General features: G+C 39.5%; 1 protein-coding gene across 1 annotated transcript in view; it reads left to right on the top strand.

Moving 5' to 3' along the window:
- GDAP1L1 (ganglioside induced differentiation associated protein 1 like 1) overlaps positions 1-12137 on the top strand; it is a 64188-nt gene that overhangs the window by 545 nt on the left and 51506 nt on the right. The window lies entirely within an intron of this gene.

Raw genomic sequence — 12137 nt, 5'->3', positions numbered from 1 at the left:
GCAAATGCCTGTGCTTGGTCTCCGTGTTTTTACCATTGCAACAATATTTGCCAAGCATGGGTGGAAGGGAGCAAATGTGTGTCTGTCTGATTTGCAGGTCATATTTCCATGATGTATTTGGAGAAGCATTTGTTTGACAGCTTGTTTAGTCTTCTGAATGAACGGGAAGAGAGAGAACAGCCTAGAAAAATGAATTGCTTGCAGGTAACGGAATGGAGGCAGGCATGTTAGGACTGGAGATTCTGTATTTATTTGTGAAAGGGTCACATTATCCCCAACCAGCTCTTTACTTGTGACACTGCAGTACTTGTAAGTGCCAGGCTTTTTATTGGACACCCCCCCAAAAAAAAACCCAGATATGCTCTTGGAGCTATTCTGTTCAGGCTTTTGTTCCAAATGTTGAAACTAGAAGCATTTGCCTTTGGGAATCCTGACCTTTATTTTGCACAGCCATGCATATCCGGCATACTGCAGCCATTTCACTGGGATTTGTAATATATCGGAGCTATATAAATGGCAGTTTTGTCCAGATATGAGGTTGGTCATTTCCTCCTATAATAGGTTCATGCTTTGGAGGGAAGGGACCAGTGGGCACTAGAGAAACCTTTGGATCCATGATTCATAAGGACTGCTTTGTGCTCCCTGAGCTTCAAAAGCAACCTAGGTGTTGTCTTCTTTTATTTCAGAGGATTTTGCCTCTTTTTCTTACATTATAAAACATCTCTGTTGAAGTATTTTCTTCGGGTCTTTGTCTCCATGTCTGGCAAGGAAACAGTTAAGGAGCTACTCGTACATGCTTTTCTACAACTAATCTAGAATTAGCCCCACCTCTGTCAGAATTGATAGGGCTCCAGAGACAGAAGATTGAACAATTAAAGGGCCAGTACTAAACATGCACCACTGATTTCCGACAGGCCTTCCCCTACACACACACACACACACACACACACACACACACGTAGGGATGATACATATGTGTATCTCTGGTGTGTGTGTTTCTTTGTGATTTTTTAACAGCTTTCCAAGAATTCTCTCTGTCTGAAAAGCAGATGTTGCGTTCCCGATGCAATCTTAGATTATGCTGCATCAGCATGATATATGTAGTATATAATATGGATTCAGGCTGTGTTTCATATTAGAGTTCTCTTTATTTAATTCCATTAACAACATGATAAGAAAAGAAGTCTCGTTCTTTTAACAGCCTATGAGTGCAAAAGTTACATCCTGGTGGAATCGGAACATTTGAAGATCTTTCTTTGTCATTCCCCCACCCCACCCTTCACCCCTTTCAGGAGTGTCTGCCAATAAAAGCAACAGATCATGTATGGGGCTGCAGACAGATATCTGAAAAAAGCTATGAAATAATAAATCCCACAATATTCCTTCCTTGCTTCAGTACCATGGCCAGGGCAAAAAACCCGAAGTTTTCAGTACCTAAAACGATGTTCTGTAACAAATAAAAAATTACCCTTTCTGTAGAAACAATCAATATATGCAGAAAGAGAAGGAGGGAAGTGGGGGGAGAGAGGGAGGGAGTGGAAGGAGAGGGAAAGAGAATATTTTTGTATAGCGGATTCCCTATAGATTACTCCCACATATAGCAGCTGAATTTGTGTCTCAAGAATGTTTGGTTTCTACAACCTCCAAATCCAATGCCTGTGACAGAAATAAGCTATTCCAATTATTTTAGAACCATAATATTTATTTAAACATTTTAAAATTTGTGGTTGTACTATCTAACTTGTGGAATATATATTTTGGAGATAAAGAACTTGGAAAGAAATATGGCTACAAATAATGAGCTAGTTTTACAATACAATACAATAGTAGAGTTGGAAGGGACCTTGGAGGTCTTCTAGTCCAACCCCCTGCCTAGGCAGGAAGTTTTGTACAAACAGGAATTACATTTTTTTAAAAAAAAGACTTGAACGATGTCATCTGAAAAGCCCCAACACCTTTACCGATTTTCTAACGTGCCAAAAATATCTAGCAAGCTTTCAGGGAATTCCAGTAAATTTAAAACCTGGATTTTTTTCATAGTAAATGCCACATTAAAGTAAACAAGATGGGATATGCCCATGATGGCGAACCTATGGCCCGCTTGCCACAGGTGGCACACAGAGCCCTCTCTGCGAGCACGCCAGCTGTCACCCCGCTACCACGCTGGGGCGCAGCTCCTGCCAGCCAGCTGGTCTTCAGTTCTGGCCCCAGCGCACACTAGCTTTCTCCTGCATGTCTGCTGTCCGAGCCTTCCCCGATTTCTGCAGGTTCCACTCTCCGCACTCTCCACAGGTGCCTTTCCATGGCAGGAATGCAAGAGGAAGCTTGGATGCACTGGGGAGAGAAATTGTGGAGATTGCGAGGCCTCCCCCATGCTCCGTTTTGGGCCTGAAAACCCTCCTTTTCAGGAGGAGCAGGGTGCATGCACATGGAACATACACATAGGGGCAGGTCACATGCACAGGGGGCGCTCACATTCCATTTGGGGGGTTGGAGAATGTGTGCATGCATTTGCTTTGGGCACTTGGCACCCAAAAGGTTAACCATCACTGGGATATGCTATGTTAAGGTACATAGAGAAACTGGCCAAGGAATATTTCCTGTGTCCACGCATATAAGAACAAGGAATAGTGGGTGTAAGTTAGTGTTACCTAGATTGTCTTTAAATATAAGGAAAAACTTTCTGATGGTAATATCTCTATAACAGTGTAGTAATCTGCTCCATCTCTGAAGATTTTAAAGAAGAGCTTGGCCAGCCACCTCTTATGCCTTCTTTAATTGATTTTCCTATATATGCCTTGTGGTCCCTTCCAACCCTACTGTTCTATGATTCTATAGGAGTAGAACAAAACATTATCCTATCCTATGTAGTAGAACAAAACATTATCCTATACAACAGTTTGTAGCAACCAGATGCCAATCAGAAATTCACAAAGAGAATGCAACTACAACAATAGCACATTTGTTTATATTTCTTGACAATGGGTATTGAAACCTTTACTGGCCTCCATATGAAAAGCATATAACCATTATGACCAGCATCTATTACCCCCTGTGTTCCTCGTGCCTTTAAAGGTATCTATCCTTATATCTTGTGCTTTGGAATTCAGTATTTTAATTATGAATTGTGCAAAGAAATCATTCCCTTTTCTCTTTCCTGAAATTCCCCTTATCTAACTTCAATAGTTAGTGACAGTAGTTACATATTTTCTTTCCTCTGGCAGTTCAATGGAACCTAGACAGTGTGTGGGATTTTACCTCCCAAAGAATCCACCCCCCCCCCCCCAAAAAATAGGTTAATTTGAGAGAGAGCAACTGACCCAATCAAATCCTTCTATGGGGCAAGCCCAATGACCCAATCCACATCTGAAACAATATTCCATTACTGGATGTCATATGCACTGGGAAAGAATCTTTTTTTCTCTACATAAGTGTCTCTCAACCTTGGCAACTTTAAGATATGTGGACTTCAGCTCCCAGAATTGAAAATGAGAGTTGAAATCTACACATATTTATGTTGTTAAGGTTCAGAAACATTGTTCTATGACATACATAAGTTTATAAATCTATATTATTAACCTCTTGAGGCAGACCAGATCAGGAAACAAACTCTGAAAGTACCACTACAATTCTATTGTTGCTGGAAACCTGGCAGAGTGTCTCTTTCTTTCCCTCTTATACTGAAGAGAGTCGAGGCAAGTTATTCCCAAGCTTCTTCCTCAGTTCTCCTGTCTTTTTAGGATAATTACCATATTTTTCGGACTATAAGACACACCGGTGTAAAAGATGCACCAAGATTTCGAAGAGGTAAGTAAGAAAAAAAGTTTTTGTCCTCCCCGGCCCCCAGGAGCACTCTGCAGGCTTCAGCAGGGCTGGGGTAGGGCAAAAACACCCCCATTTTTCACTAAAACAGGAGCATTTTCCCCTTCCCCGAGCCCTGCTGACCCCTGCAGAGTGCTTCTGGGGGTGGGGGAAGCAAAAACACCACCATTTTGGTGAAAAACGGCCCATTTTTGCCCATTTTTCACCAAAATGGGGGCATTTTCCCTTTCCCCCAGCCCTGCTGAAGCCTGCAGAGTGCTTCTGAGGTGTGGGGGGAGGCAAAAATGCCCCTTTTTTCACAAAAATGGAATGCAGGGGCAGGGCTTCAGGAGGCCAAAATTGGTTGTATCCGGTGTATAAGACGCACCAACATTTCTGCACTCTTTTTTGAGGGGAAAAGGTGCGTCTTATACGCTGAAAAAATACGGTAGATGTCTTTGTCGTGGCTGTAAGTGACATATATTTTCTTCAAGGCTATCTCCATACTCCACTGCACCTTTTATGTCTTCTTAATTTGCCTTTCTTCTTGGTCGAACAAACTTCAGATTTTAACATTTCTTCACAAAAATCCCAAACACTGTAACTTTTCTCTACAGAATTCTCTAGTCTTTTAAGTATTTTGCTTCTATCTTTTGAAACATCAGTCTTACAATATCATTGATAAGAAGCAATTACTGAATACTAGTATGTTGTGTATTGTCTGTATATATTTATAGGCTTCACAGTACAGTTGTTGCTGTAGCGGTGTCTAGTGTGAGATTTACACTGTTAGAAGTAGCCTAATACTATTCTCTAGCAACATATCAAGATAGGTTTGTTCTGGTAGCCATTTCATGACCCACCGCTACCTATAGATAGGGCTTCTTACTCCAGTGTGCATCAGTTTATTTTGGCTTACAATTGCATTGATTTTAAAAAGTTGATATCTATTCTTCTTATTAAAGTTTCCTGTTGGTCCATGTTTTAATCACCCTAAAATAATCATTATGTACACATGACAAAGATGTTTCCAGGACACATCCTTGGGGATCCCAGTATTAATATCTTTCCAGTTCAAACATTATTTGATCGTAATCTCTGTTTTGTAATCAGTCCTTCATAAGAGAATGTCTTCTTTTACTCCATGAAGTTACATTTGTTCAGATGAAGGCTTTGAACACTTTACTGGAAGTACTCGAAGTACCATGTAAAAGAGTTGTGAGAAAGGGCTTATGTTTACGGAGATCATGTTAATTTTGCTTTGGCAACATTTATCTCACTAGTTTGAAAAATGCTTTCTCCCAAGCCACCCAGAACAGAAATTAAGCTGTATGTTCCAGAATCTCCCAGAGATCTTTTTAAAATAACCATCTTACAATATTTGAGACGTCTGATACAGCACCATATTGTTCTTGTCCTTATTAGAAGATCAGCAATTTCATATTAGAGTTCCTAATGGAACTCTTAAATGGTTCATCTGGACTTGCTGTTTACTTGTTTTCAGTGGTGAACAGGCAGTGAGTAGACTTCTGCAACCTGGTGACTTATAGACTATATCAGGGATCTCTAATCTTTCCAACTTTAAGCCTGGAGGACTTCAACTCCCGGAATTCCCTAGCCAGGCTTAAAGTTGCCAAGGCTGGAGACCCCCTGGACTATAGCACCTCTTTTACAGAATACATAGATCACGTGGGGTAAGGAGCATCCATGTTTCTGATTCTTTTCTGTTTTTTTCCCCAAAACACCTGAAAAACTTTGGTAGGTTTCTTCATGGTGTAAAATTAAGAATTAAACACTGATTTTCTCTTAAAATCTGCCAACTTAATAAAATAGAACTCAAAATTATTGATTACCCCAGTCTAGTGTTGTTAATATATCAGCTGCCCACACCCATTAATTATGGTAGACCGCTTTTTAAAAAGCAGGTTATTTTAGTCATAAGAATGTTTCCAGATCTTTATATGTATCTACTATAAAGTTTAGATTCCCTAAGATTATCGGTTTAGGTATTGGTATTATCTTATACCTTCTATGACAAAAAGAGACAAATAATTATTTTAATTTCTTTGAAATCTCCTTATCCTCCTTCTTATCCAGTGTTCCAACTGTTTCAAATCTTTTGAAGTTTTAATCTTGTTTTATTGTTGATATTTATTAAACCAGCAATATGCTTCTTATTGTAATGTTTTTCCTTGGTAAATGTTTAAAGTTCTTTATGCTACTTTCACTGAAGAAAAGCCTTTCTCTTTTCTCATTGACAATTTTCTTGTTAATGTTTATATATTGTGCTAAAAACCTCTTGGATTTGGTAATATAGTTTCTCATCTGTAATGGATAGCTCAGCTTCTGCATTTTCAAGCCTCAGACATTCAGACTTCTCTCTTTTTTGATATTTCCCTTATTTCATTCTCTTTCTTATGATTAAATATTTGGTTTATGTGAAATATATCTGAATCCAATACAATATATCTATATCTAAATCTAAATATCAGTGGTGGGATTTACTTTCCTTCCCTATCGGTTCACAAATGTCAGCGCGCACATGCTCCTTCTGCGCATTCGCACTGCAGAAGGTCGCACATTACGTTGGGGTGGACGGAGCCTCCTGCAACCGCCACTACCAGTTCGCCACCTCTGATCTATATCTATATTTATTCTTTATCTATATCATGCCTGTCTATCTATCTAATGTGTGAACACACCAGGGGTGGGTTCCTGCCAGTTCTAACCTCTTCTATAGAAGAGGTTCCACAAATTTACCGTGCCATTTAGAACCGGTTCCAGCTCCCTCCCCCCGCCCGTCTGCACCATGCTTGCCCCACCTGCCGCTCACTGATTGGCTGGCTCACCAATTGCCCCGCCCACCTCTAAGAGTCTATCTAAACCTTAAAGTCTTAAAGCTGTCAAGTTTGCATACCCCTGGGGGTTTTTTTCTAAAGGGTTAGGGGTGCAAGGGTTTTGTAACTTGACAGCTTTAAGACTTGCGTGCTTCAAATGCCAGAGTTTCTGAGCCAACATTTTGGTTGCTAAGCAAGAGGGTTGTTAAGTGAGTTTCACCACATTTTACAAGTTGGCCATGCCCACCCAGTCACATGGCTGGCAAGCCACTCCCACCTGGCCCCATGGCTGGCAAGCCACTCCCACCCAGTCACATGGCCAGCAAGCCACTCCCACAAAGCAGGCCACACCTACAGAAGAGGTTCTAAAAAAATTTGAAACCCACCACTGGTACACACACAAACACACACACGCACAAACACACCATACACATAGATACAGTATTACCTTGGAGAGGATTTTGATGGTTTTTGACAATTCTGAGTTAAAGTCTGCCTCTTTTGAATTTTTTAGTTTGCTTGATAAATATGGCCTTTGATGTACATAGCTACAAAATTCCCACATAGTTTACTTATATCAGATTAATTCTACCTCCTGTCTTTCCTTCAGGAGATGAAAGTGGCATACACAGCACTTTCTTTGCCATTTTATCCCCAAATTTATCTGAGTTAAGAAACTGACCCAATAAATTTTCTTGATTGAGGATGATCTTGAAAGTGGGTCTCCTTGGCCCTAGTACAACATCTTAACTGGTATATCATAGTGACTCCACATAATTTGTATCCAGAACTGACTGTGAATGCTTTTACATATCCATGAGTCTTGACACACTCTGCAAATACTTGCTGCTATGTTGCTTCACAGCTGCCACTTTATTTGCCTATGTAGTCAGTTTCTGTGCAATACATTTGATCAGTAAGAGGGGCAAAACAAGGAAGCCAAGCAGTGGTGTGATTCAAATATTTTTACTACCGGTTCAGTGGGCGTTGCTTGCTAGGCATGGCATGGCTTTGTAGGCATGGCTTTGTGGATGTGGCAGGGGAAGGATACCGTAAAATCCCCATTACCTCCCCGCTCCTGGGGGAAGGATACTGCAAAGTCACCATTTCCTCCCCACCCCACTAATCTGTTTTCCATCTCCGTTTGCCTGTTCAAGGCAACAAAAGAAGATCAGCTGAGATGCTGGGAGGCAGCGGGGGCATGGCCAGCCTATTTGCTGGTTCTCTGAACTACTCAAGCTTTCCACTACCAGTTCTCCAGAACCTGTCAGAACTGGCTGAATACCACCTCTGGAGCCAAGTACTGTCCAACCCATCCCATCCTCACTATTTCCACTTCTGCAGTGAGAAGATTGTGCAACTGCCCCTCCCCCCAGCAATTAGTTCTGGCATGCAAAACTACCCATTGAAGGAGCTGATAGGATGGGTGAAACTTGGTTGGGGGGAGATAAATTGAGGCATGGGAGGGTGGACAACAGTACCAAAAAAGTGGGTATAACTGGATGACCAAAGTCCTGACCTTATTTACATGTATGCAACATGCCACACATTAAAAAAGGACGGCTTCAACACCCAGTCATTCCCACCATTTTGAATCTGATGAAATGCCACTGCCTTTGGCTGTAGGAAGTAGAAGGCAGCTCCTTACAGCCATGATAAAACAGGATGCCTAGAGACAGGATGAAACTCAATTGCATACCCTGAAGGAAAAACTGAAAAACTGTCTCAGTGACCATTTTCTTGAAACTAGAGTTGAGCTGATGATTTATTGTCTCTGTTTCCCAAATTATCAGTACACCCAAGACTGACAGCATTGTGAGACCGTATGGGGGTGGGAGGAAGATTTCCTGAAAGTGGAAGAAGCCACATTCTTGCTGCCTCCTCTACAAAAAGTTACATTCCCATTCCTGTACAAAATTCTCCATTTGCTTTTATTGTTCACTCATTTGGATTCTATACAGCCTTAATGAATATATTGATAGCTATTTGGATAGCTATTTGGATTTTCAGGCTGTAAGTTCTTCATTTCCCTGGTTGATTTTTTTTTACCCCATAATTTCTAGTTAGGCTGGAAAAAAATGAGATTAAAGTTCCTGATGAAATTTTATCAGAACTGTGTTGTATAATATTCTTCATGAACATTATTAGCTAATTTATGATCCCTGAATTAACATGTTTTGGATGTTTCTTTATTAACTAGTTTAGTTTGAAAACAAATTAGTATATACCACATTTTCTTTTGATTTGGATATTCCTAAAACTCCACAGAAGACATAGAGGCTCAGTGGCTAAGATGCTGAGCTTGTCAATCAGAAAGGTTGCAGTTCAGAGGTTCGAATCCCTAGCTCCATGTAATAGAGTGAGCTCCCGTTACTTGTCCCAGCTTCGGGCAACCTAGCAGTTCGAAAATATGTAAAAATGCAAGTAGAAAAAATAGGAACCACCTTTGGTGGGAAGGTAACAGCGTTCTGTATGCCTTCGGCATTTAGTCATGCCGGCCACATGACCATGGAGATGTCTTCTGACAGTGCTGGCTCTTCGGCTTTGAAACAGAGATGAGCATCGCCCCCTAGAGTCAGGAATAACTAACTTATATGTGTGAGGGGAACCTTTACCTTAAATCTCCACAACTCCTCCCTTCCTTTCCTCCCTTGGTGCCATCAACAGCATGAAGTTCTAAAATGTAGAGAGAATTATAAAAGTATTAAGATAAAGCTCTAAGTCTCATTCATAGCACTTTGCACAAAGCTATGTTGTGAAGATCCAAATATTTTTCTTGTAGTCAGTAGTGAAACTGTGGATCTGATCTGGTTGCAAACATTTCTCTCACTGGGCAGAAATTTTAGTAATGGGCTGGATAGAGAATGGATATATTTATTAGTATGTATTTATTTATCAAATTTATGTGGCTATCCATTTCTCAAAACTCTGGACAGTAAATAAATACAAACATCATTAATGGTGCATTAATATATTTGCTAAAGATACCATTTGCCTACAAGAAAGAATTAGTGGTGCCACAAAATACACAAAATAATAGAAAAAGGAGAAAATAAAGTGCTCCCAGACTTTTAGTATTAGAACAAAGAAGCACCTACCATATAACATCCCAGACTTAATTGCCCATAAGACAAAAAACCTGGATAGTGGTTGTGGCAGTCACTGGAAACAGCAGAATAGAAGAAAAGGTATTGGAGAAAACCACAATATATAAAAATCCACAAATAGAAGTAGAATGATTATGGCAAAAGAAAGCAAATATAGTACCAATGGTATTAGCCATATTGGGTACAATCCCAAAACATCTGGGGCATCACTTGAATACTACTTCTTTGGCACTGGAAAAAATAATCATCAGTTAATTGCAAAAGGCAGTTTTACTTGGAACACCTTACGATCTTTGATAATACTTTTAATATTATTAAACAATAGTATTTGCTTGTCTCAGGTCCTTGGGAAGAACTTAATAGGTGGACAAAAATGCCAAATCCAGTCTAAACATCTAGTTGACTGTTCAACCAACCATAATAGTAGTATTAGAAATGTTGAGACAAAGGCAAAGACCTACTTAAGGAAAGAAAATGTACACAGCTGTAAGATGAGTGTTCCTGGCTTAGTAACAGTATTTATAAAAAGATCTTGGAACAGGAACGAATTGCAAACGATGCGTCAGCGGTGTGAAAAAAGGCAAAGGCAGCGCCAGCCTGCAACATCAGAAGAATGTTTTTCAAATCATAGGAGAAGTGTATGTTCCAGTGTATACTTTTATTGTCAGTTCAGTGTTCAAGCGTTGCATCCATGTTTAGGTTTCAGAGAATCTGAGGAATTTTGGGGATGGGCAATGAGGCTGATAAGAGACTAACACCTCCTATGAGATAGATGAAAAAGTGGAGATATGAAAGTCCTCTTCAAATGCCTGAAAGAATGTCTCAAAGAAGATCAAGACAATTTCTGTATCATCTCAGTGTACCATGGATTTAAGTTTCAAAAAGTCAGATTCTGTCTGAATGTCAGGAAAATCTATCCGAGTTTGTTGTCGAAAAATCAAATCCAGAAAGCACACACAGATAACTGATTCAGCTGGATTCATTAACTTCTTTATATACATAATAACAGATGAATACATGTACAATACCAATAGTAGATTCTTTCAACGTGGTAGAAGTTACAAGCAGAACACAAGCAGAAGAGAACAGTTAGTTTCATTTCAGAGTTCAGAGCAGACAGAGTAGTTTCAGTTTCGATTCTCAGCATCGACTCAGATCTGTTTAAGCTCCCATTGGCTGACTTAGTTGCTATGCCTATTCATTGGCTGACCTTGTTATCATGTCTCTCCCGGTCATGAATATTCTAACAAAATCTTCCTAACAAGACACTTCCACAATGTAGCCTATTACTCCAAGGTGGGCTCCCCTCCAACATAAGCAGGCATTCATCTATCAAATATGCTTCTTTCACTAGGAAGCTGAGCTTGATTACTTAAACGGCCCCTTCCAGTTCTAGGTTTCTTCTATTATTCTAAAATTTAGTTTGTCATTGTTTACATTTTTTCATGTTTTATTTGTTTTATTTATATAACACTCAATTTTCATCAAATATCAAACATTGTTCACATCTTCTAACACTGTATTCCACTTAATCTGAGTAAAGGTATTGAATGACAACCTGCCATTTCATGAAGTGATGTCACTTTTTTGAGGAAACTAGTTGCTGTCATCTAAATATGTGTAAAATTAAAAACAAACCAGAAGAATATAAATGAAGATGAAAATGAACTGAGGGATTTTTATCAGTTTAAGAAATTCAGAAGAGTCCTGCTGGAGCCAATCAAGTACCATCTAATCCACAACTCTATTTAGGGCTGGTAATTATTTCAAAAAAGCTCTCAAAGAGATAATGGGATTTTCCCATTAGTTTCATAGTTATACATTTGGGAGGACCAAAAAGTCCATTTATCTATCACGAACAATAGCTACTATGGCTCTGGTCCTCCACAATTTTGCTGAGACTGTTCAAATCAGCAAATTCCCATAATTTAACTATGTACCAGAAATAGTTTTCTTCATCAGTTGAGTTTCATGCCAGTCATGTTATAGTACACAAGTATTGCCAAAGGAAACCGAATGAGGTTCTACTTGAAAAATGTACTTCAATTTTACTTTGGTGAGCACAGCAATATTTCTCAACCTTGGCAACTTTAAAATGTATGGGAATTCTGGCTTGTGAATTAGTTCACACATCTTAAAGTTGCCAAGATTGAGAAACAGTGGAGTACAGGAATACAGGGAAGCAGGGGTGGAATGAATTGTAAAATAAAACAATGGGGTTAGACCCAATAAATGTCTCTTTCTCCCATTAAATATGCATGAAACATCTCTATTCAATATAGAATTACAGGTAATCTCAAGATGAGTACTTCATGGCAATTGTCACCTCTCAATAACGGAAAAATACAAGGAGGAAAGCGCTTAATTAGTTTCTTTCCCTTATCCTTAATTA

This window comes from Natrix helvetica, assembly GCF_964273705.1.
Source record: "Natrix helvetica genome assembly, chromosome: 3".
Taxonomy (NCBI): Eukaryota; Metazoa; Chordata; class Lepidosauria; order Squamata; family Natricidae; genus Natrix; species Natrix helvetica.
This window is presented reverse-complemented; position numbering and strand designations above follow the sequence as displayed.